We start from the raw sequence: 22,555 nt of genomic DNA, 5'->3' as shown, positions 1-22,555 counted from the left end.
GAGTATAATAGAAATATTTCTTCGACCATGCAGGCTCATGCAGCCTTGAAAAAATGTTTCATTTAAGCTCGTACATATACATGCTGGGTGGATGTGTGAAATATACTTTCATATTGTGGAATCTAATAACTCTTACTGTCTAACACAGGTGAGGCTACTGCTATTTGAGGCCTAAAATAAGGTGAACATGCTGATAATTATTATTTGCATGGATGATTTGGAAAATCCCAATAGGAAGAGTGAAAAGCTGACTTTTTAAAATGCAAAAACAACAGCATCTAATGGTGGTTTTCCTTTTCTGTGTTGAGGCTCTAAATGAGACATGGAGGAAGCTTTCAGAGGCCTAGTAGTATTGACATTTGTAGACACTAAAGCGTTTAAATCCAGCACAAGTCACAGGATGTGTCCTCTAGTGATTTAGTGATCTGTTAAACCTCCTTGTACTCTGTAAATCACAGAAATCACTCTCTTATGAAAAGCCTAAGCAGTCATGCTCGGTTTGGTTTATTAGTAATAGAGCTGTATCTGACATGTGTTGACAAAATATACACGCAAATTCAAAAATGGTCAGAATCACTTTAGTTGTAGAGTGCTGCTCAGTTGCAAACCCTTGTATGGGCCAAGTGTATTAAATATTAATGTCTCCCATGAGAATTGAATATGAGAAAGTAGTATCTGCGCGTGTCACGCCTGGTCGTGTAACATAAAAGGCTTTGAGAAATCTATTAATCTGTAAATCTGCAGCAGCAGAGCGGAGAATATCAAGTAACTTCATGTCAAATCCAATGTACAGTATGTGCTGATATAGAGTGTTTTCAACCCACACATGCCGCTGACATGTTTCAGAGTAACTAAGCTGAAATTCTCTCTGTGCAGTGCTATAACTGTAGGTTGATTGATGGTCCCAAAGTGAGAGAGAGAAGGCATGACATCAGATTTTGTAGTGTGTTGTTCAATGCAGCAGGCTCCAGAAGGGGCTCCCAACAGCCTTTATTCACCATACAAGAGTTGAAAATTATGTATAATATGTACCAATTCCGCTTTGAAATGTCGATTCAAATTTGAAACAAATTTTATTCACGTTAACAGCATGTTTCATTTGGTCACTGGAGTTATAAGAGATAAGATATGATAGGATATTCCTTCATTAGTACCACAACAGGGGGATGTACAGTCATGGAAAAATTATTAGAGCCTTGTTTTCTTTAATTTCTTGTTAATTTTAATGCCTAGTACAACTACAGGTTTGGTTGGACAAATATAATAATAACAACAAAAATAGCTAATAAGAGTTTATTGTAAGAGCCTTTATTATTACGATTTTGGTTATGTTCAAGAAAACCATGTAGTGTACATATAACCCTAACCCCCTCTAGTTCCAGATAATGGGGAAAATGTAATTCAACATTTCCTTCTTCCACACATAATTTTTTAAATAAATTTTATGTAATTTAAGCAAAACAGTCGAGAGAGTAGAGACAAAGCCACAACATCAACATTGACCGCCACATTGATTTTCTCTTATTTTACTTAAAATGGTGAAGTTTGTAGAGCTGCATGCATCTCTTTGATTCGCTCAACCCCTCCTTGTCCCGTTTATCAGACCACCAATGACAACTAGCTACCTAGTGGCCCCTCCATCTACCTCCCCGCCGCTAAGACTACTGCGCCGGGAGGAGAGCAGGTGGTATAGCTGCAGAGATGGATCTTCAGTTGGCTGCTGTAGCAACTCAAATTTATCCAACACTAGCCCTGGGTCTAACTAAATCCCCAAGGAAGAGCACGAGGCTTAGAGCCAATTTGAGAGTGTGGCCAAACAGTGGAATTACAACTTCACATTATTATGTCATGAAGCCCTGATAGACTGTCTGTTCACCAGTGGATACATTTTCATACCTCACAAATCCCTGCAAACTTATGTGTTTTAGAATTTGATTCATAAAGTCCAAATATTTTGGGATTTTTATTTTTTCCTAAACTGGAAGTTGTCTGCTCCACCAGCATGGCTTTAGTTTTAGTTCTATGGACACCACAGATTCAAAAAGTTAATTTTATACACGGAAGTAGAACTTCTTTGGCTTCGTGTGCCACTGTCCAACTGTCATAGGAATGAACAGGGCCCTGCCTCCAACACTGTTTCCAGTTCTCTTTACACATTCAAGGTCTGAACAGCAACAGAGTCTGGTCGGTGCGGCTGAATTCAAGTTGCTACAACGTCTAAATGTCTAACAGCCTGAATTACTCCACTAACATGCAGCCAGTGTTGTGCATCATGACGAGACCTTTCACCTCACATTTTTCACTCATTCAAAATAAAAGAATTCAGAAAATACCACATTGTTATAAATGATTAATGCTATAGTAAACCCAAGAGTGCACTCATTTGGACTGATGCATTAAGAATCACCATGTTATGGGAATTTTGCCATAAACATGAAAAATGGTTAGTCATATTTCCTTTCCATATCACGCTCAGTCTCTCTTTTTCTTTCCCTCCCAGCATTGTTTTCTCCTTTTTCTCTCTGATGTCGACCTCTCTTCTTTCAGGCTGCCATGTTTTTTGTTATCATCAGAGAGACAAATGAGAAACAAGAGAGAAAGAAAGCCTCGGGGCTCGTGTCCTCACATCATCACCACTCCCTTTATCTCCCCCCCTCCTCCCTCCTGTTCTCTATCCTCCATCTTTCTGTGTTCCTGAGTGACAGCTGGCAGCCAGTAGGGTACAGTGGGCATGCCAACCCAAGTGCAGATATTTGCCAACCGACTTGAGAAAATACACATTTGAACGTGACTGACTCATGCGTGCTGTAGCTCTGGATCTCTGATTGCTGCTCTTTTCTGGATGGCTCAAAGACGTGCAGCAGCAATACATCCCCTGCTGCCTGCAGAGCTTTGTGGCCATTAAAACATGCAACAGTACGTTCACAAAAGGGCCTGTAAATGAATCCAGTGGGACGGACTCGAGGCAGAGGCCACGCAGGCAGCTGCCATAAAATCAACTGCTGAAAGCAGCGGCGCATGAAGACGAATTGATTAAAAAAAAAACAATTACATGTGGGCTGATTTTAAATTTTGATTGTTTTTTTCTTATTAATCTAAAGATGAATGACATCCTTTCGCTATACGTTACCATATTATGATGAAGATGTTTGTTTTCATTGCCTCTGAAAGGATACTACCATTAGTTTCTTTTTTGTTGTGACTGGAGCAATAATTAAGCTCCGCTCTGTTGCTCTTGTGGCTTTTTTCCTTCCTTTTTCCTTTCCCCTAAAAAAAAAAAGAAAAGAAAAGACAAGAAGAAAGAGGCTGGTGCTTTGCCTTTAAATTCAGAAGCTTCATAGCACACAGCTAAAGGAAGACATCTCCTGTAATGACTTTGCAATATGCAAACAGCACCTTTTTATTATACAAACAGCGTGTGCCGTCCCGCTCCCCCCTGTGCGAAAACACTCATATATATAAAAGATTCAGCCTCACACTCCAGACTGCACAGCTGATACTGAGCTGAATCTTGAATATGTGACATTCTGACTGATAAGTGGCGTTGAAAACAGGAGGAGCAGGCACGAAAAAGAAGCAGCACTTATTCTTTCATAATTTCCACAATTTTCTCATTTTCATGAATCCCCCAATGGCAGACGTGTTCTTTTTTTTTTTATTCCTTCCCTCTTAAATGGAAAGTGACATTTGGGTCAGGTTCTCCGTTTGTTGTAGACTGAACAGCAGCTCTGGAAATCCAAGATCTGATTAGTGTTTTTGTGGAGGCTGGATTGCAGAATTTTACAACAATTTATGGTGGTGCAGAGGTCAGTGGTTGCAAAGAGGAAATTACAAGAAAGCCAAGATTACATTAAGCATACATGGAGAGTAAAAGGGAACAAAATGTGTGCTGTATAACATTCAATATCTATGTGTAATCTGGGATTATTGTAGTACAGAACGAGGGCATGTCCAGCACTTCACGCAACCCAGAAATGCACAAAATAGAAAAAAAGAAGTAGACAAAACACAAGGCTCAGACTTGAACCTTAAGGGATAAAGCAAGAACAGTCGTAATGAAAAATCGGAGGATACAGGGATTTGTTGTTTTGCTTTGATGGAGGAGACAGACAGAGAGAGAATCAGAGTCTGAGACAGAAACACCGGCAACAATAATCTCCTAGAAACACAAACATTTCTATAAAATCTGATATCGGTGTGAATGTTGCTCTTAGCACCAGCTAAAGGTGTTAACATCAAGGATCTAACACTGATTATAGTGCCATTACTACAATAGCAGCTGAGACATTTGTTTAATTACCAAAACAAACAGGGCAGCCACAACAAATAGGCCTGTCACAATGATTACAAAATCGACTTATCGAGATCAGCAGAAATTATCGAGGTCATGTGCATATATTGTGAGACATTGTCCGATGCATTTTTGCTTCCATAAGAGTGTCACCAACATTTTAACATGATGCCAGAATAAAGTGCAGGCTTTTCCTGCTTTTATCAGACTTGGGTGCAGTACCTGAATGTTTTTTCTCAGTGCCTAAGCCAAATTAACTGAAAAAACTATACAGAGGTTAACAAGGGGCCTAACCATTGAGGAACTGGAGTGGCAGTATATTGCCTGTTAAGGAATGAATGACTCTCTGTACCTCTGTGCCAAATGCTTAAGGTTTATTTAAGTGCAGTTTTGTTAACAGAGCCCAGGAGTCCATTTTATTTATTGGTTTGCTTGTGTGTGTTTTTTTTAATGTATATTTTATTTTTAATTTAATTTTAATATTGTTCTCACACTCAGTTTCAAAAGTCATAAGAATTAAAAGTTAATTGTTTTTGTGTGTTTGCATTATTATGCTATTATATTCACATTATCATTGGCATAAATGGTCTTAAAGGACAGTAATATCCTTTATTGCAATTATTTCTGTGACAATATTATGTCCAACAAAGAATCGTGACAGGCATGACCACAAAACCCTTTTCACTGCAGAGGAAATTATGTGTTTCTGCAGGCAGGCCTCACCGGACTCGTTTTTTTAATGCATGTTTGGAGAGTGTACTCTGCTCTCCCAAAAAAAAGTAACCCTTATAGGTCGTTAGTACAGCATCTTAAAAGCACCCTTTAGTGACCATAGTAATTATGGACACCAGAGCGGAAGTCATGTTACAACAGTAAGTAGATAGATAGATAGATAGACAGACAGACAGACAGACAGACAGACAGACAGACAGACAGACAGGTAGACAGACAGGTAGGTAGGTAGGTAGGTAGGTAGGTAGGTAGATAGATAGATAGATAGATAGATAGATAGATAGATAGATAGATAGATAGATAGATAGATGACTTTATTCATCCCTGAGGGGAAATTAAGTTGTCATAGCACTCCGATATTTGAATACAATAAAAAGGATACAATGGAATAAAATACTGAGGTTGGAAAAATAAAAGTAGGACACAACAAGGACAAAAAAACAAAAATAAATAAATAGGTAAATAAGGTGCAGTAACAGGATGGTGATAATGATACTGATGATATGATGGTAGTGTTATTGTTACTGAACAGTATAAACAGTATATATAATAATAATAATAGTATAGTATATATGATATAATAACATATAATATATATACCAATCCTTTAATTGTTTGAACAAGAAGCTATGAATTAATTAATATGTCATGAAAATAATTGCGAGTTGTAGCCCTAATCTTTAGACTAATTAATTAAAGTGACGGGTGACACTTTTTATCTTTGTATTGAAATACAATGGGAGAATTCACGGTGCAGTGTACATTTTCATCACAGTTGATCTTTTTTAGCCCCTCAACCAACATCCACCATTCTCCACCACGCTTTGTAAAGATCAAGCAAGAAGAATAAGGATGTTGTGATGCATTTTCAGCCTGCTCTGGCCGAGCACATCGTCCTTCTGAAAGCTGCTCCGCCCTTTAGTCATTTAAGTCACACTTAGGTTTCAGTGGTCATTGGAATTCCTTTTTTACGAGCCCACTGATCAATCAATCCTGTAATCCAATCCCCCGGTCAATCATGTTTAAATGAATAATTCACAAACCATGACAGAAAGCTCAGTAAAATGGCTCACAAACAGGCCACTGCCCTTATACTGCAGGAGACCTGAATGGAATCAGCCTGATATCAAATATTTTAAGATCAAAATGTGTTAAAGGAAAGGGAACATTTGTGATTCGCTGTGCTGCTTTCAGACACTCTGTGAGCAACATGATCAACGTGTTACCACAAGTCTGCCAAAGTGAATAGCTGGAGACAACTGGTCAACAGCCAAACTGATTTGAATATTATTGTGATTTATGTCTCCTCCGTCTACTATCAAAGGCAAAGTTTCAAAGCTTTATTGTCATATGCACAGAGAACAGGTTGCCATCCACAGAACAGAAATATTTAAAGGTGCTACATATTGGCGTATTGGCGCATTAATATCGAAGTAAACAAATATTATTTATTATGTTAAGATGAAGTGAAGTAGAGAGTGAAGTCTGAGCACTGAGAACTGAGCTTCTCAGTTCGTGCATTTGACTTGTTCCCAAGTCGCTCCGGTGAGTGTGAGGTAACGCCCATTAACACTGTTAGCTCCGCCAGCCATGTTGTCTTTGTAAGCACTGTTAGCATGGCTAGCATTGTCCATTTGGGCTCAGCCACCTCCATATTTGCTTGTGACAGTCATGTGAAGGAGATCGTGGCCCAGACTCTAAACGTTGTATACAGCACCTTTTAAAGCCTGTCTTTCTGTAGGTTCACCCTCCTGACAATCAGATCTTGGGTCAGTACCGATAATCTTCACAGATTATGTGGTAAATTGAAGGGTCAACAGTTCCAGTCTTAAACCTCCCTATCTGCTCACAACCTCATTATCAAACATGTTTGACATTTAGGATATAAAATCAAGTTGATAACTCAGTAACAGCCAATGAGGAGACAATTAACCAACTGCTGAACCTTCACCTAAACAGTTATTTATTAACCTAATTTTTGACTTCTTAAATTCAAACAAAACATTCATATTTATGATTAATTTTACTCTGCCCAAGCTTTAGAAATAAAACTAGCCTTGAGTTATGTTACTTTTGTGCAAATAATGTAGGTTCCTACTTTGAAATGTGCACTATCCAGTCACAGTAACACTAGGGTTGTATAATTTAACATTAAGATTAACCAATTTACCAAATTAACAAAAGATATATTTTTATAGCCTCATTGGACAAACATTACCAAGCGTTCCAAAGAAACCTGTTCACGTCAAGTTAGCTTTGTGACAGTTAGCCAATGTTATCAAGGTAGTAAATTAATTTTGACATATCATATCGGGTTATGATATTCTAATGTTACCATGACTTGAAAATGCAAATTAAAAGAAGTGGCCTCAAAAATTGGTTTAAAAAAAAAAAAACTGACATAACTTGCCGTCCGTTTGTGGAAAACTCATGAATTAGCATATGGAACTGTGCATTGCTACGTCCTGCTAAACCACGCCCATTGACGTGAAATACAACATTTTTAGGGATTTCTTGAAGACCCATATCCCTCACACATAACAAATTTTTGTTTATTTCATAAGTATACATTTCTGCTCACAGGTTTATCTTTTCAGATTGATGCCTCCCATTTAGTGCCTGTGTGCAATCAGCTATGGTAAAGCAGCAAAAATATTAATAACTTCCTGTTCCAAACTTTGTAGCTTCACGCGACCAGAACATGGAAGCAATCAGAGCTTGTTGCACCGCCCACACTGGGTCAGATTACAGCGACACATCAGCCGCTCGCAGTGTGCAAGCCCTGTCAGGGTGCAATAACCAGCAGCCCACACAGACGGGGCCCAGATGGACAGGTTTACTGTTTCTGATTTCCTTCCCTCCTCCTGCCACTGAGCAGTCCTCTCTCTGCGCTTCAGGCTTTGTGCTTTGTGAAATGAAGTGCGATGATCAATTGTGCTGAAAATTTCTCAGAAGGTTTAAAATGGAGTTCTGTGGTGCCAGTCTGCCTTCTGAATTTTTTAACTTTCCTCTGTGCAGAAAGACAAATGGCTGCCCTTTATGGAACAGCCTTAAGCAGTTTGATTGTAAATACTGTAGGTGTTTAATATTACAATAGAGAGTTGTTAAATATCTAAACACATCACGGTACATTTTTTAATTCATGAGCTTTTTAGGAAATTACACCATACCCTTTTTTTATACACGTTTCTAGTTTCTCTATTTATTCAACTAATAAAACAGAATTGCTCGACCCCTCTGGGAGTCCGTCATCTGTATTTTTTCAGTCAGTTTTCAGTGTCACAATCTGTCATATGGCCATGGATCTTTTCCAGCACACACACTCTCTGAGAATAAAGGAATGAATAGCGAATAAAAAAAAAATGCCAGGAAAACATAAAATTTCTTCACTTTGTGGTTATTGGCTTTGTGACTGGAGAGAAGGTTTATGGCAGGGAGCTTTTCAGAGGCTAAAAGGAGACAAAGGAAGCTAATCTCACTTAGAACGGTAAAATCTGCTATATAGCTAATGAAGTATTATACTGTGGTCAATGAGGTAGAGGCACTGCAGAGAGCCTACGCAGTGTGTATGTGTGTGTGTGTGTGGTATGTGTGTGCGTCAGTGTGCTTTGTTGTATGAGTGGGGGTTTGTTTGTCAGGGTGCTGCGGTGATAATGCTGCCATCATGAAGTGAAGTCTTTCAAGGGAGAATGAGCATGTACGTCAGGAACAGAGGGAGAGAGAGGTGTTGATTTTATCGGAAGAGAAAAAGGACATACTGACGGAAATGTAAGACTAAAATAATAATATGAAAGACATTTCTATCTTCCGGTTCATAGGACCATATCAGTGTTTTTGCTAATTCTCCAACCCTGAACTACAAATGATGTAATGCGGGGCTATTAAATTACAGATTCAATTGGGGCAGATTAAGCAGATGGGTCAGCAGCCTATTTAAAACCTTTTTTAGATTTTGCTAATGAGACATTTCGAGCAAATCAGATGTAGTAAAAGAACAGAAATGTTTCTTGTATCACTTTTTGATATTTGATCTAGACGCATCATATCTGCATGTACTGCTGAATAAAAATGGTTTCCCTGAAGTGTGGTCAGATCTGCATCACATGAGAAAACACTAATTTCTGAAAAATATGATTAATGGCCTACATCCTGCTTGATTGGTAGTGTGCATGTGCAACTTCCAACAGAGATAAGAAGGAAGATGACGACTCATTTAGGTACCTCCATACACTATTTATATATATATATATATATATATATTATACGATTTATGTATGCTGGACCACACAGAGGCATTAACATTTTGAATGTTTTCAGGCAGCCATTGATTTTCCCCATTAATTTCCATACAGTATAACAGGACTAACATGCTAATGTTTAGCAGGTATTATGTGTACCATGTTCAACATGTCACATAGCTCTCAGACGCGGCTTGACTCCGTGTCTGCTGCAGCTTATCCAGAGTTCTGGGGTCTTGCCTATTCTGCATGAAACACGTTCTCAAGGGTCCAAATGAAGTTGTTCCGTACCTGCAGGATGTGGCAATAAGCAATTTAAAAGGTAATAATATGTCAGTGTTTTCTTCACAGCTTCATCTGCTGCCACCAAGTGGTCAAAAGCTCTGTTATTAAAGTGCTGTCTGTTCATCATCTTCAGTTTTAAACATCAGTAGTTCACATTTTCCATCATATTATTGTGCACTGATTGTTTGTGTGAAATGTTATATAAAGGCCACAACTGCATTGCAGTAAATACAAATCCAACAAAGACTCATGTATAAATTGTGTAAAAATGTTTTTTTACAGCACAGTGTATTTTCCCTGTATTTGAGTTTGAATTTTTTTTTTTTAAACGAAATGATATTGATTCTGTGACGAAGTGATTAATCCTGGCAAGGAATTGAATGTTTTTTTTAGTTTTGTGAAATGTCGTCAATGTGATGTTCGGACACATTCAAGGTTGAGTTGCTCAAGTCAAGGGCGTGCACTTTGAAAGATGACAACTTTATTTTCTTCAGCAGGAGAATAAATGTCATCAGTGCTGAAAATGTGGCTGAGCAGCAGCGCTGTGGTCATAGGTGAGGAGGGGCCATTTTCACACACAGAACTTTTTATTTTGTTTTCCAGAAATGTAATGATGCTTATATGGAGGCTAGCAGGTTTAATAATAGAGATATAAATCTGGTTGACTGTATAGATTGTGACTACACTAGGTGTGTTTCCTCTGTAGTCGAATACCCGGAATGAGGCGGGTCTCCCTCGCCGAAACGCCCCTAATTTGAATGTGAGCCGCCCCTAGCGGCTGTTTAACCGGCAGTTTTTTGGCTTTGTCGAAGAGCAGGGCCATTTCTCTTTGGATAGAACGCTAATAGGGATGTGTCGTATTACTCGACGCCACAACAACAGGCGCCATTTTTAAAAGCCAGCAAAGTATCGAGTAGTTACAACAAGAATTACAGCAAGCTCTGCTCCTTCCTTCTGCGCTTCTCCTTCCTTATTTACGTTTGGTGCGTCTCCCGTGTTAAATCCGTCGCATATTTGACATCACTGTCAAAACTGTAGCTAAGTGATTATGCAACAATCGAAAACCATGCGTTACCTCCGGAGTCTAGTAAATCCCTCTGGGGCCTTTTTTTGTAATGGAGACACGCTGAGTGAGATGCCATTTGAGAGGGCGTGGCCTGAAACTTTCCCAGTGGCCACTTTTTACCCTAATGGAAACGCTCCTACTGACTACATTTATTTTGCACATTGAAATGCCACTATTATTCTGAATTTGATACTGGTTATGTACACAGCATATTCCTTTTGGGTATTCCAAATTTGTCCTTATTCTAAATGTAGCATTTGATGCATGTCTGAAAAAAGAGCCCACATTTCTGGCCAGAAGGAGAAAAGCACCTACCTTTAAACATTAGAAAAGACTTGAATATCGACAGTTTTTTTTAAATAAATATATTGCACTGCAATTTTTATGTGATGCACAACATGTTATGTTAGTCATAAGGTGTCACAATTTCAATTCTTAATTGAAAACAATCTAAATGAGCTTTCAATTTCAGTTATCTAAATAAATAGCAGTTGGCCTTAATGTGGAACATTTATAATATATTTACACTCACCAGCTACTTTATTATGTACACCTGTTCAACTGATCGTTAACACAAATATCTTTACTAGGAATGCCTTGCTAGCTAATAAAGTGGCTGATGGTGTATATTTGGTATATCACACATGTAGAATTTAAAAATGTATGTGTAATATATGTAAATAGTATTCAGTGGTGAAGAAAAAAAGAATAAAAAATTAAATTAAAAAAATCTAGCCTGATTGTGGATCTGGAGAGTAATGACACCTCTAGTTATTCATTTATATGCATTGCTGCATATAAACGGGAATATTATTTTTTATTTGTCATGTAAACACTTTACAGTAGAAATCTTATTCTTTTGGAATAAGGGCAAAAAAAGTTAAATATTTTGTGCATGTAAATGTACTTACTGACCCCTTCATGAACTCACTGTGTACAGTGAAAATCCCACCATCCAAATTGAACAAACAATAAAACAAACTGCTCAAACTTCTAAAGATTTTGCCAGCATGGGCACATAAAACAGTTTTTTTGTTCGGCTTTTAGTGATCTGCCTCCCGGGGTGATCTGAGGATACCCTCGAGGCTTTTTCCATCAAGAATGGAGACAGCTGAAAATGATGGAAACCATGCCTCTTGTGTTCTCGCTTTCTGCTGCTCTCCATTTGTCAAATCCTGCTCTATCATTTTATGCCTGACTCTCTTTTCCTATTACTTCATGTACAGACAGTTTGGCTGCCCATGGGATATGTCAACATGCAGACTCATTAAATTATTAGACCTTGTTTATTATGAACTCTGTAGCATACACAACTGGCTGAAACCTTTTAATATTCATGCAGCATGACTGTTCCCAACAGATGCTAACAGGACCAAGAGGGATCAAATTAATGCAGCCACATACAGAATAAGACAAGCAAGTACACATTTTGACATGTAGCTTTTTTAGTAATTAGTGCTTTTACGGGTCAGGATATAGATGCACATAAGGCACATGCAGGAACACGAGGGCTTCTTGAAACAGTCAGAAGATAAAGTCTGTTCTGTGCTGCAGCCTGGTCAGATTGACGTGTCCAGTTGGATCAGCTCGGGCTATTTCTGTCTCTTTTGGTCCAAGCTCGCTGCGGGCAGGAGAGGTTGGAACACTGTCCGCTCGGCTGAGTGGTCGAGTGAGGGCGACCCATCACGCGAACGGAAGACTTTTTAGAGGAAACATTTTGGAAGGTGAAAGCGATCACTGAACTGCACACCTCTGAATGACATCAGTGAATAAGTGTTCAGAGCAGCAAGAAATGGGAAATGGTTAAAAATGTAGTTTGGTTAGTGATAATATTCTCTCTCTTAGGGCTGTAGATTTGTCATTAAAGAGGCCATCTAGACATGAGTCATCTGTGAGATTAGTCTTTGTTTTCTGCATGCCCTCTGTCCCTCTCTATTCTTATCCTGCCTAATTTCCTCTCCGTCTCACACATTTTATATCCCCCCAGCATGTTGACCTTGTCCCTTATTCCAGCTTGTTCGATTGTGAGATAGCCCTCAATGTTTGTGTGTGTATGTGCTTGTGTGTGTGGGTGTGAGGGGACAAAGAGGAAACCTAGAGGTGGGAGAAGGAGAGAGAGCAGTGAGGTGTCCAGCACTTAAATTGCCTGTTTATTTCCAGTCATTGCATCAATTACACTGATACAGCGTACAAACGAGCACACTGAGTGTGTTTGTGTGTATGTGCGAGATGGGGGTGGAATAGAGAAACAATTAAAAATGATAGATATGGAAATTTTTGTGCTGTTCAATGCAGTTTCTGGCTTCATGTGAGCCGCAGAAAACACAAGGGGGAAGAGAAAAAAAAGGATATATATTTTCTGTTACCAGTAAAAGAAGCAGAGGAAACTTGAACTGTATTTTGATTTTGATCCGTTTTACAATCAGTGAATTCATGCAGAAAGAGCGCACATCTGAGTGTGTGGAGGGGGCTGCATGGGTGCGTCTGAAGTGTGTTATAAGGGGTCGGCCAGTGGCTGCCCCGAGATCAGGAGCGTGATCGTCGGCTCTCTGGGGAAGAGGGGCGTGTCTGTGACAGGCTGCAGTGATTAGTGGAGCTCAGCGGGCAGAATTTATCAGACTCAGCCGAGGCCATGAACCATTTCGGTCTGCAACTCTGCAATTTGTCTTCCACTTCGCGTCATGTAACAGGCCCAATGCGGCTTGCTTGTGAGCGTTCGCAGCATGCATGATTGTCTTACCTTGTAGCTTTTCTGAGTGTCCTCCAATTGCGACAGATATGAATGGCGATATGTGACTCACATGTTTACAGTATATGACAAGGCCTTTTCACAGGAGGGAAGATGCACAATATCACTGAAAATACTGTTTGTTTATGCTTACTTCAGTTATTGTGTGCCTTCCTTTCAAATTAAGACCTCAGGAAATCTGTGTCTCCAGGGAAGACATTTTGAAGAAGAGCTGAAACAAATTGTCAGTTAATAGATTAGTCAGATTTATAGGGCTGAGACTAGAGATTAGTGTCATTATTGATTCATCTGCCAATTATTTTCTCAATTCTTGCCTATAAAATGCCAGAGAATTCTTAAAAAAAGACAGGTTAACTCCTTGGATGTCTAGTTTAGTCCAACCAATAGTCTAAAACCAAAAGATATCCAGTTTACTGTTGACTAAGATACAGAAATATATAAAATCCTGACAGTTAAGAAGCTGCAATGAGAGACAGTTTTCCAAAAAAAATACTAAAAAGATTATTCAGGTATCACAATATTTGCTCTTTCGATTAGCTCTTCAATTAATTGACTAATTATTGCAGCTGTAGTCAATCAACAGAAGATTCATCTGAAACAATTGTAATCACCAATTAATCATTGGAATTTTTTTTACGAGTACAAAAGCAGAGGTTTCACTGCCTACAGCTTATTAAAAATGACAGAATATTCTATCCACCTTTTTACATTATTTCCACCAATGATGCTGCAAATACGGCCCCTAATTATTATTATTGTTTGTTTGTTTTTTTGCTTTAGCTGGTTTTATTTTACATTTCCTAATGTATTGAAAGTTTTGAAGTAGTGGTTCCTGTATTTCTCTGTCCCATATTTGTAAGTTATGTCTGGAATAATAATATTTTGTCCTAACTTTAACCAAGTCATGTGTCAGAATGAGAACAGGTTACAGCGGTTAAGAAATGTTTGTATTTAACATATTTTTGGCCAAATCATGTAGATATTTTACATTATCTGTGATTTGCAGAAATGGAAAATTTGTTCTGGTGACTGGTTTGCGAGCAAAGCTGCAGATTCAGGGATTAATTCTCTGTAAGATCACCACAATTATCGACCTATTTCACACTGTAATACTTACTTACTGTAATAAAAATAATGTCTATAGCTGCTTTAATGCGTCACCTTGGGCTCTAGAATGTGTTATGGGCATTTTTTAACTATTCTTTAACATTTTAAAGCTGAAACAATTTATTTAATAATCAAAACAACAACCGAGGGATGAATTGCTAATGAAAATAATTATTACTTTCACCACTGTTATGAAGCCATTAGGATTCCTGTGTAGGAAATGTCAAAGTAAATCCATGTATTAAAGGAAACTACTTTTAATCAGCCACTGAACAGCCAATCATACTGGCCTGGCTCATTACTGTCAAAAGCAGAGAGCATGAAAAACATGGATGACAGATTTAGTGGCTTGCCTCTATCCCTCTGGGATGCATACACAGTCTTTATGGTAAGGGAAACAATTCATCACAGGGCAATTCATCAGTGGATAACTTTTAATTAATGTGGACCTTTAAAACGGCAACCTCAGCTCGCTCTATTGTCCGCTCTGTTTGTTTCCTTCTCCTCTTCCTTTTGTTTTTCTTCTTTGTCCTGTAAGTGTGGTCGCTCTATTTACTCATCCGCTTTCTCTTTAGCACTATCACACTTTCTATTCTCACGGCTCCTCTTTTTCTCTCCACTCTATATTCCCTCCGTGTTTACATTAGTTTCACTGGCAAGTCCTTGCAGCTCAGTCCCTGCCAATATTTGTGTTGTGGTGAATGCTGCCCCCTATTTCCAGCATTTTATCATCTTAATATCTTTTCCAACTGGCTCATTTATTTTGCCGTGTCCCCCCCTTCCCCCGTCTCCCTTTTCTCCCTCTTCTCTGCCCTGAGTTAGCAACATCAAGGCTGGGAATTAAAAGAAATTGACGATCTGAGAGCGCGGTGGAAGAAGAAAGTATTGGAAAGGCTCAAAATGGAGCCGCTAGTGCAAATTGGACATAAGAGCAACGTAGATGTAGAAGAGTCCACATAATAGGGGAAAACAGAGAGTCCGACAGATTAATTCTGAATGAAATTAAAGAAGACGAGAGGGAGAGAGAGATGAGTAAATTGAGCATTACATACTGCATTACAGTGTCTCTTAATTAACCAAGTAAAAGCTTTCTTATTAGGACTGATGCACTCCTCAGTTAACGAGGGAAGAGAGAATGCTCTTTCAGTTGTCATTGAGACGGGCCTCGGAGGAAAAAAAAGTGAAACAGCCAAGCTCTGAATAGGAAAAAGCAGTTACAACTTTGGGACAATGATTTAAAAAAAGAAAAAAGGTCAGAGTTAACTGTTCGTGTGAAATCATCTCACTTAGAAGGCTTTGTCTCAATTATCTGTCATCTTTGTCATCCCAGTCCACGCTGCCCTCCACCTCCTCCCTGTCACTGAATAGACATTATGTGCAGCTGCGTTGAAAGTCTGATCACATCGCAGGGTATCTGTGTGTGAGAGTCGTGTGTGTGTGTGTGTGTGTGTGTGTAATCATTTCAGTGTCAGGTTCTGCACATTTGCTTTTTATCACTATGTAATCACATTGAAGTATAAACAATTTAAAGCATTCTTTCATTATAATCTTTTATTTATACCCACATGGAACCAGTCAGTAAAGCGTTCACTATAGCAACAGAGACATGTAACGAAGCTGGATCCTCCACATGAACACTATATAATTAGTCACCCGATGTTTCCAAAGCACGATGAACAGATTGTGACTTTAATGAATAGTTGATGTTTTATGAGAAAAGCTTGTTTGCTTTCTGGCTGGAAAAAAAGCAGAGAAGATTGATAATAAATACCATGTTCCAGGGTGTTAAAGAGCAACTCAAGATAACATTTCTCTCAACATTTAAAAAAGAAGAAGTAATTTTTGTAGTAATTAATGATTTTATGTGTTTTACAAGATACAGTCATGGAAAAAAATATTAGACCTCCCTTGTTGTCTTCACTTTATTGTTCATTTTAATGCCATTTTCCACGGTTTTCTTGTTAATGATTTTGGTTATTATGAAGAAAACCATGGAAAATAGCTAGATATCGGCTCTTAAATTAAACTCTTATGAGCTAGTTTTGTTTTTATCATTATATTTACCCAAACAAATGTACCTTTAGTTGTACCAGGCATTAAAATGAACAAGAAATTGAAGAAAAAGGGTGGTTGGATAATTTTTTTCTGTGTTTGCAGAAAATTAAAGGGAAAAGTGGACTATTTTGAGCAGAGTGTCACTTTGCATTTAACCATATTTTACAACATTGTCGTGCTGGTGCAGGATGCACAAATTTTTGCCCATCAAAGAGTCTGAGCATTTTGTCAAGCTGTAAGCAAAAGCTCTAAAGCATACAGTAGAACTCATGAACTCTTTTTTATATTTCTGTTAATGTACTGGTGAAACGAACAAGGTATATAGGTAGGCTAGCTCTTTCCCCCCTGCTTCCAGTCTCTATGCTTATCTAAGGTCAACATGTCCTGCTCCTACAGAGACATCAGCGTGGTATCAATATTAGGCGCCCAGTTGTAACATTTTTCACTCTTTTGTTTTCAGGCAAAACCTTCATGTGTCTGTTATCACAAACCACTTCAAGAAAACAAGATGTTAGGAATTCAACCAAAAGTTAAACTGTAATTCCTCAAATGCTGAATTATTTTCTGAACTACAGTCATGAATAAATGAATAGACCATTGTTTTCTTAAATTTCTTTTTTTTAGAGCTGATATCTAGCCATTTTCCATGGTTTTCTTGATAACCAAAATCATTCCAAAGAAAACTATGGAAAATAGCTAGATCTCAGCTCCTAAATTAAACTCTGATTAACTATTTTTGTTGTTATCATTATATTTGTCCAAACAAATGTACCTTTACCTGTACCAGGCATTAAAATAAACAAGAAACTGAAGAAAACAATGGTCTAATAATTTTTTTTTCATGACTGTATATCTTTTTACCCCCAATATAAAGTTAAAGAACTAAGGGGAGGATAAAGTTGTAGGGAAATCCTACCAGATTTACACAGATGCACTTCAAAAATTTACATAATATAATCCAATACTTTCAGTTTGAGATGAGTCATGTAGTGTATATGGGGACGTAAAGACTGTACATCAACAATTTCAAATATCTCAAATTAGACCTGCATACACTATATCACCACTTTTTATTACAGTAATGGAAACAAGCCCAAGAATATCTAGAAGTTTAGTTTGACAACTGTCTTGTTGCAGTTATTTTCAGGTTACTCAGCCAGATTGAAGCTGCAGCAGTCCAGATGGGAGACAAAGCGTGTTTATACAAGCAAGGCTCTGAGTCAGCAGATTTTACACACAGCAAATCTGCAATAGCATTCGTAGCAGTTGGTTGTCCAGGATCAAACTAAACGCCTAGGGAAGGAGCGACTGTGCGGGTGTCATTGTGATTGACGGCTCTTGTTAAGGGCGGGATTTCTGAGAGGGGAACAGCGGCTCAGTCTTGTCAAGGTCAATCGGGAGGTGTTTGGCAGGAATCCAATTGGAGATTTCAGCTAGAAAATTGGAGATATGCATCCCAACCTGTGTGTCAGAGCTGGGAATCAAAAGGTCAGTTAAGTGTCATGGCAATGATAGGAGGAATTATGGGATGTGGTGACAGTGCCAAGGGGTTTAGAGTAGTTAAAGGAGACAGTTTGGCCCTGTTGGACATCCTTGGAGAGGAAGATGCATCCCCTTTTTATGATGCCTACACCACAATCTCTGTTTCTGCTGTCCTACAATATTACCCTGTTTACTTAGCGGCATGGTCATAGTGAGTTATGAGAGTTATTCTGATAATAAAAGTGTCCTCTGAGTTGTTTGTGTTTAGCTGTCACAGGTGTGTAAAGTAGTTCTTTCATGGACGGATTGAAAGGGTGTTCTGGGCACAGACCCAGAGGCTCACCTGGCAACAAAACGTCATTCAAAAAAACAAAAATAACCACGAATAGACTCAAAATGCCCACAAAGAAACCTAAAACATCTAGGAAGAGACACAAAATGACTACAAAGAGACACAAAACAACCACAAAGACTGCAAAAGAGCTGCAAAGAAATACATAGAGACTTACAATGACAAACAGAAATTTGAAAAATTACTACGAAAAGATCAAAACAAAGAGTTAAAAATAACTAAAAAGAAATGAAAAATGTAAAACAACAACAACAGCAATCAAAAGAGCAAAACCATTGCAAAGTGACATAAAAACACCATGGAGAGACACGGCCTGACGAGAAAGAGATACAGAACCACAGACAGGTGTGTAATAACTACAATAAGACATAAAACAACAACAAAACTAGGCTAAAGAACTATCTGTGTGTCTGTGTTTCTTGCTCATATGTAGTAGTTGTGGTGGGGCATTTTGCACATCTATACCCTGGGGCCCATATGCTCATATTCCACCCATGGCTCTGTTCTATAATTTATAAGTTTAACATAAGTATCATGTTAGCCAGGCCCCCGCATTGTCTCTGTGTGTCACTTTGATTGGTATGCCGCACTGACGCCTGGCATGGAAGATTGTTTGATCACAACCCTACTGTATAACTGAAAGTTTACTGGAATTAAATCTCTGTCCGCCCTACACATAGATATCTGGCAGCTTCTGGAGTTGTTCCAGTTTAGTAGCAAGAATCCACTTCTAACTCCAAGTACAGATTCTCATCTGGAGGGGAGTGTCAGATTTAAAAAGGCGGATGGGGCACAGATGGAAAGACATGAGGAGGAGATACTGCATGGGGTGAAAGGTACTGGTGTTCTAAAAACAATGGGAAGTTATTGTATTCGCCCCATTTATAAACACGATCAACAATCGAAGTGGCAGCAGTGGTGGTGACACACAGCTCATGTACACAATAGAGTGACTTGGTAACTCTTAGCAGTTTTTGTAATTGGCATGTACAATTGCACTTGTTCTCTGAGTCATAACTCATTCAAATTTGAATAAATATGCTCAGCCAACACATTTCTCACTTCCAAATCATCATTTGTGGTCAGTGCACAAAATGCACAGTGGAACCCTTTAGTGTCAGATTTGGCCGTGTCAGGGGCGTTGTGTCAATTTCCACTCGTTACATACATTTGGCTTTTCAGAATAAACCACTGAAACAACTAAGGCACTTGATTGAGGTTAGGAAAAAGAGCGAGGAAAGGCCTAAAACCAGCTACTTCTGCACTAGAGTGTAGCTACCCAGATTGACTCAAAATAACAACACTGACTTTGGTTTCACAAAGGACACGAACACCGGTCTGACCCGTCCACCACCCCTCCCTGCCACCCTGAACGGACCTTCATGCTATTTATATAACATATGCTGCTCAGATCATCTAATAATGACAGACTGGTTAAAATGTTAGCTAATGGAAAGCCTGGTGCATCTCATAAACACTAAAGGCTGCTTTGTTCATCACCATCAGATGCAGAGGGCTGATTGAGGCGTCAGCGGGGAGTCACACCGGGCTGGCTCACACATTCGGAAATTCAGTGTGACACTTTCAGAGGATGGAATTATGTCCAATGTCCATCACATATAACTGTCCATAAGTCAGTTTTTATGGACAAAACTTACTTATGGACAGTTATATGTGTGAACACACTACCAGTTCCTACCAGAGCAGGGGCGTCCCTCTCTACCTTTAAAAAAACTCCTGAAGACCAGCTCTTCAGAGAGCATCTTCTCTCCTAGCACCACACCACAACTCTACTCCTTAAAGAATTGTCACTAGCACTTATTGCTGCTCTAATGGCTCTTATCGCCACTATACCGTGATTGTTTCCCTTTTTCTGTAAGTCGCTTATGGATAAAAAGCGTCTGCTAAATGACTAAATGTAAATGTTTTAAATCAAAGTAAAAAGGCACTCCTTAAAACTTTAGAACTTGCTTGAGAATAATCACATTTTTAATTTTCCTTCAGTATCTGTGATTCAGTGATAGCTGTCTGCATGCATGGGAACATTGCAAACAGTAGCTGCTAAAAGTTAATTCGTCATACTTTTCTGGCACCACACAGTTTGGGCGAGCACCCCACAGTGTCACTTTGAAAACCCGATCTACTTGAATACCTTTTGCAGATGTCTTGTCGACATTATCTAACAGATGCTCTTGTAAGTTTGTTAGTAGGAAAAGACTTTTACAGAGCTCATTGGAGGCAGCATGTTCATGAGTTTAAGATGAATAAATGTTAAAGGAGCCGTCCTGCTCTGTGGTTTCAGATGTCTGATCAGATGAGGTTTCATAACAAGAGGAGTACTGTAAGTTGGCGTGCTGTCTCGTGTCACAAAGCAGCCGATGTTAGCTGAGGGGAAAAGGCCCGATCAGCATCGATGTGAAGGGAAGACGGTGAGATGAGGGTGGAGAGGGCTGCAGGCAGAGAAAACGAGAAAGATGGTTGGTGGTTGTGAGCTTCAGACGCCATTGGCCATTTTCTTTTCCAAGTGTGTGACAAAATCCTCAAATGGGAGGTGTGAGGCAGCTTGAGGAGAGAGAAGTTTTTTGAAGTTAGAGTTAAGAACTTGGCGTAATGTTGCTTCGGTGGTAATCTTTCACAACAACATATTTCATCTGAGATGTATACTATATCTTTGAACAGTTTGTTCATTTATTAACAACCTCAAGACTGTCGTGGTGGTGCAATCAGCAACTTAGTGTAAAAGAGCAGAGCATTAAGTTTGATGGAAAATCAAGGGGAAAGTAATGGCTTTTTTCAAGTTTGCTGACTTTATACTTTTATAATTGGCATTAAAACCACTTAAACAGCAAGTTCAGTCATTTTTTTTTCTTTTTAGAGGGTTTTTGATTAAATGGAGTCACAGTAATTGCAAATACACATCTGATTTATTTGGAATAAATGTAATGAAAGTTTAGTAAATGAAGAATAAATCATGTAATCCTCTAACCAAGGGTAGATTAAGAAAAGTAATAAAGATAGGAATTGGAGAAGTGTATACAGAATGACATACAGTAACAACACACATGACAGTCATGTAGAAAGATCCGTAATACCATTACAGTTTCATCAGAAAATGTAACATCTTGACATTTGATTGGCATTGATGGTCAGCTGTGCTCCCCTATGATTTTTCTGTCACTCTCTTTATCCACAGAGGGCAGATCTGAGGCCAGCGGTGACAGCTGATCGACATTGCAGCCGAACATAAAAACACGGGAGTTGTTGCTGAAAAAAGTGAGAACTCAGTCCTACGCACCAGAGTTTATGGACTACAAGCTGACAAAAGCTGGAGAAGATTCAGTTTGCAGACTCTGAAGTTTTTGTGTTGAGAAGAATAGTGCAAATGGTGCTGCAGCACCTCCTTCCCTGGCAGCCCCACTTCAAAAAGTAAGTACATATTCATATTAAATGCATTTAAAATATCAGATTAGTTTAATTATGTTACTATATGATCCACATACTGTAGTACCATTACATGTGAGTCACAGTGCAAAGCTTCAGAAAAATAAATATACTTAAAAAATAAAATAAAAAGTCAGTTGCCAATAAATATCACTGTTCTAAAGATATTTCCAGATCCTCTTTGGAAATTATATCCACTACACATTAACAAAAAGTATTTTTTACCCCAATTTGTGTCTCTATTTCCCAACCCCACCCTTTTACATAAAAAAATATTTTTGCTTGTGTTTTACAAAAAGGACCAAGGACACAAGAATAGCAAACACAATCATGACTGGGAAAACGGGTGAAAAATTAAATTCCATTAAAATAAAAATAATTGTTTGCAAAGCAAATGCAAAAAGTTTTCATCCAGATAATTCGAGGAATCCTTTTAAGCTTTCTGGAAATGCCTTCAGACGATGCTTAGTTTTGTCTACCAACTTCAAACATGAGTGCAGACATTCATTTTCAGAGAAACTGAAGCTTAGTGCTGTGACTCAAATAAATGAGCTTGGGCTGTTTTACCCCATCTGAATCTAACTCAATAAACCTTCGATTAGGCTCAACATTTCCAAAGCATTAGCCTACAACTGACTTGCTTCTGTAAAATGGACAAAATGAAATATAATTACTGCTGAGGAGCAAGAAAAACGGTCTCTGTACCTGCAGTTTTCTTTCATCCGTTTAGCATTTTTATGGAAGAAGACAATCCACT

At 38.6% G+C, this 22,555-nt stretch overlaps 1 protein-coding gene across 3 annotated transcripts in view; it reads left to right on the top strand.

Annotated features, from left to right (window-relative positions):
* The window catches only part of flrt1a (fibronectin leucine rich transmembrane protein 1a), a 46,437-nt gene that overhangs the window by 7,946 nt on the left and 15,936 nt on the right, over window positions 1–22,555 (top strand). For 2 of the 3 annotated variants that reach the window (XM_059352290.1, XM_059352288.1), the window contains exon 2: window positions 21,551–21,783. The gene's annotated coding sequence lies outside the window, so the exon portion shown is untranslated. Of the gene's footprint in view, window positions 1–21,428; window positions 21,784–22,555 lie in introns of those variants that run through there. The other variant, XM_059352289.1, reaches the window with a different exon arrangement.

This window comes from Centropristis striata, chromosome 15 (genome assembly GCF_030273125.1).
Source record: "Centropristis striata isolate RG_2023a ecotype Rhode Island chromosome 15, C.striata_1.0, whole genome shotgun sequence".
In the NCBI taxonomy this organism is placed as follows: Eukaryota; Metazoa; Chordata; class Actinopteri; order Perciformes; family Serranidae; genus Centropristis; species Centropristis striata.
The sequence above is the reverse complement of the archived record's forward strand: the minus strand, read 5'-3'. Positions and strand labels throughout refer to the sequence as shown.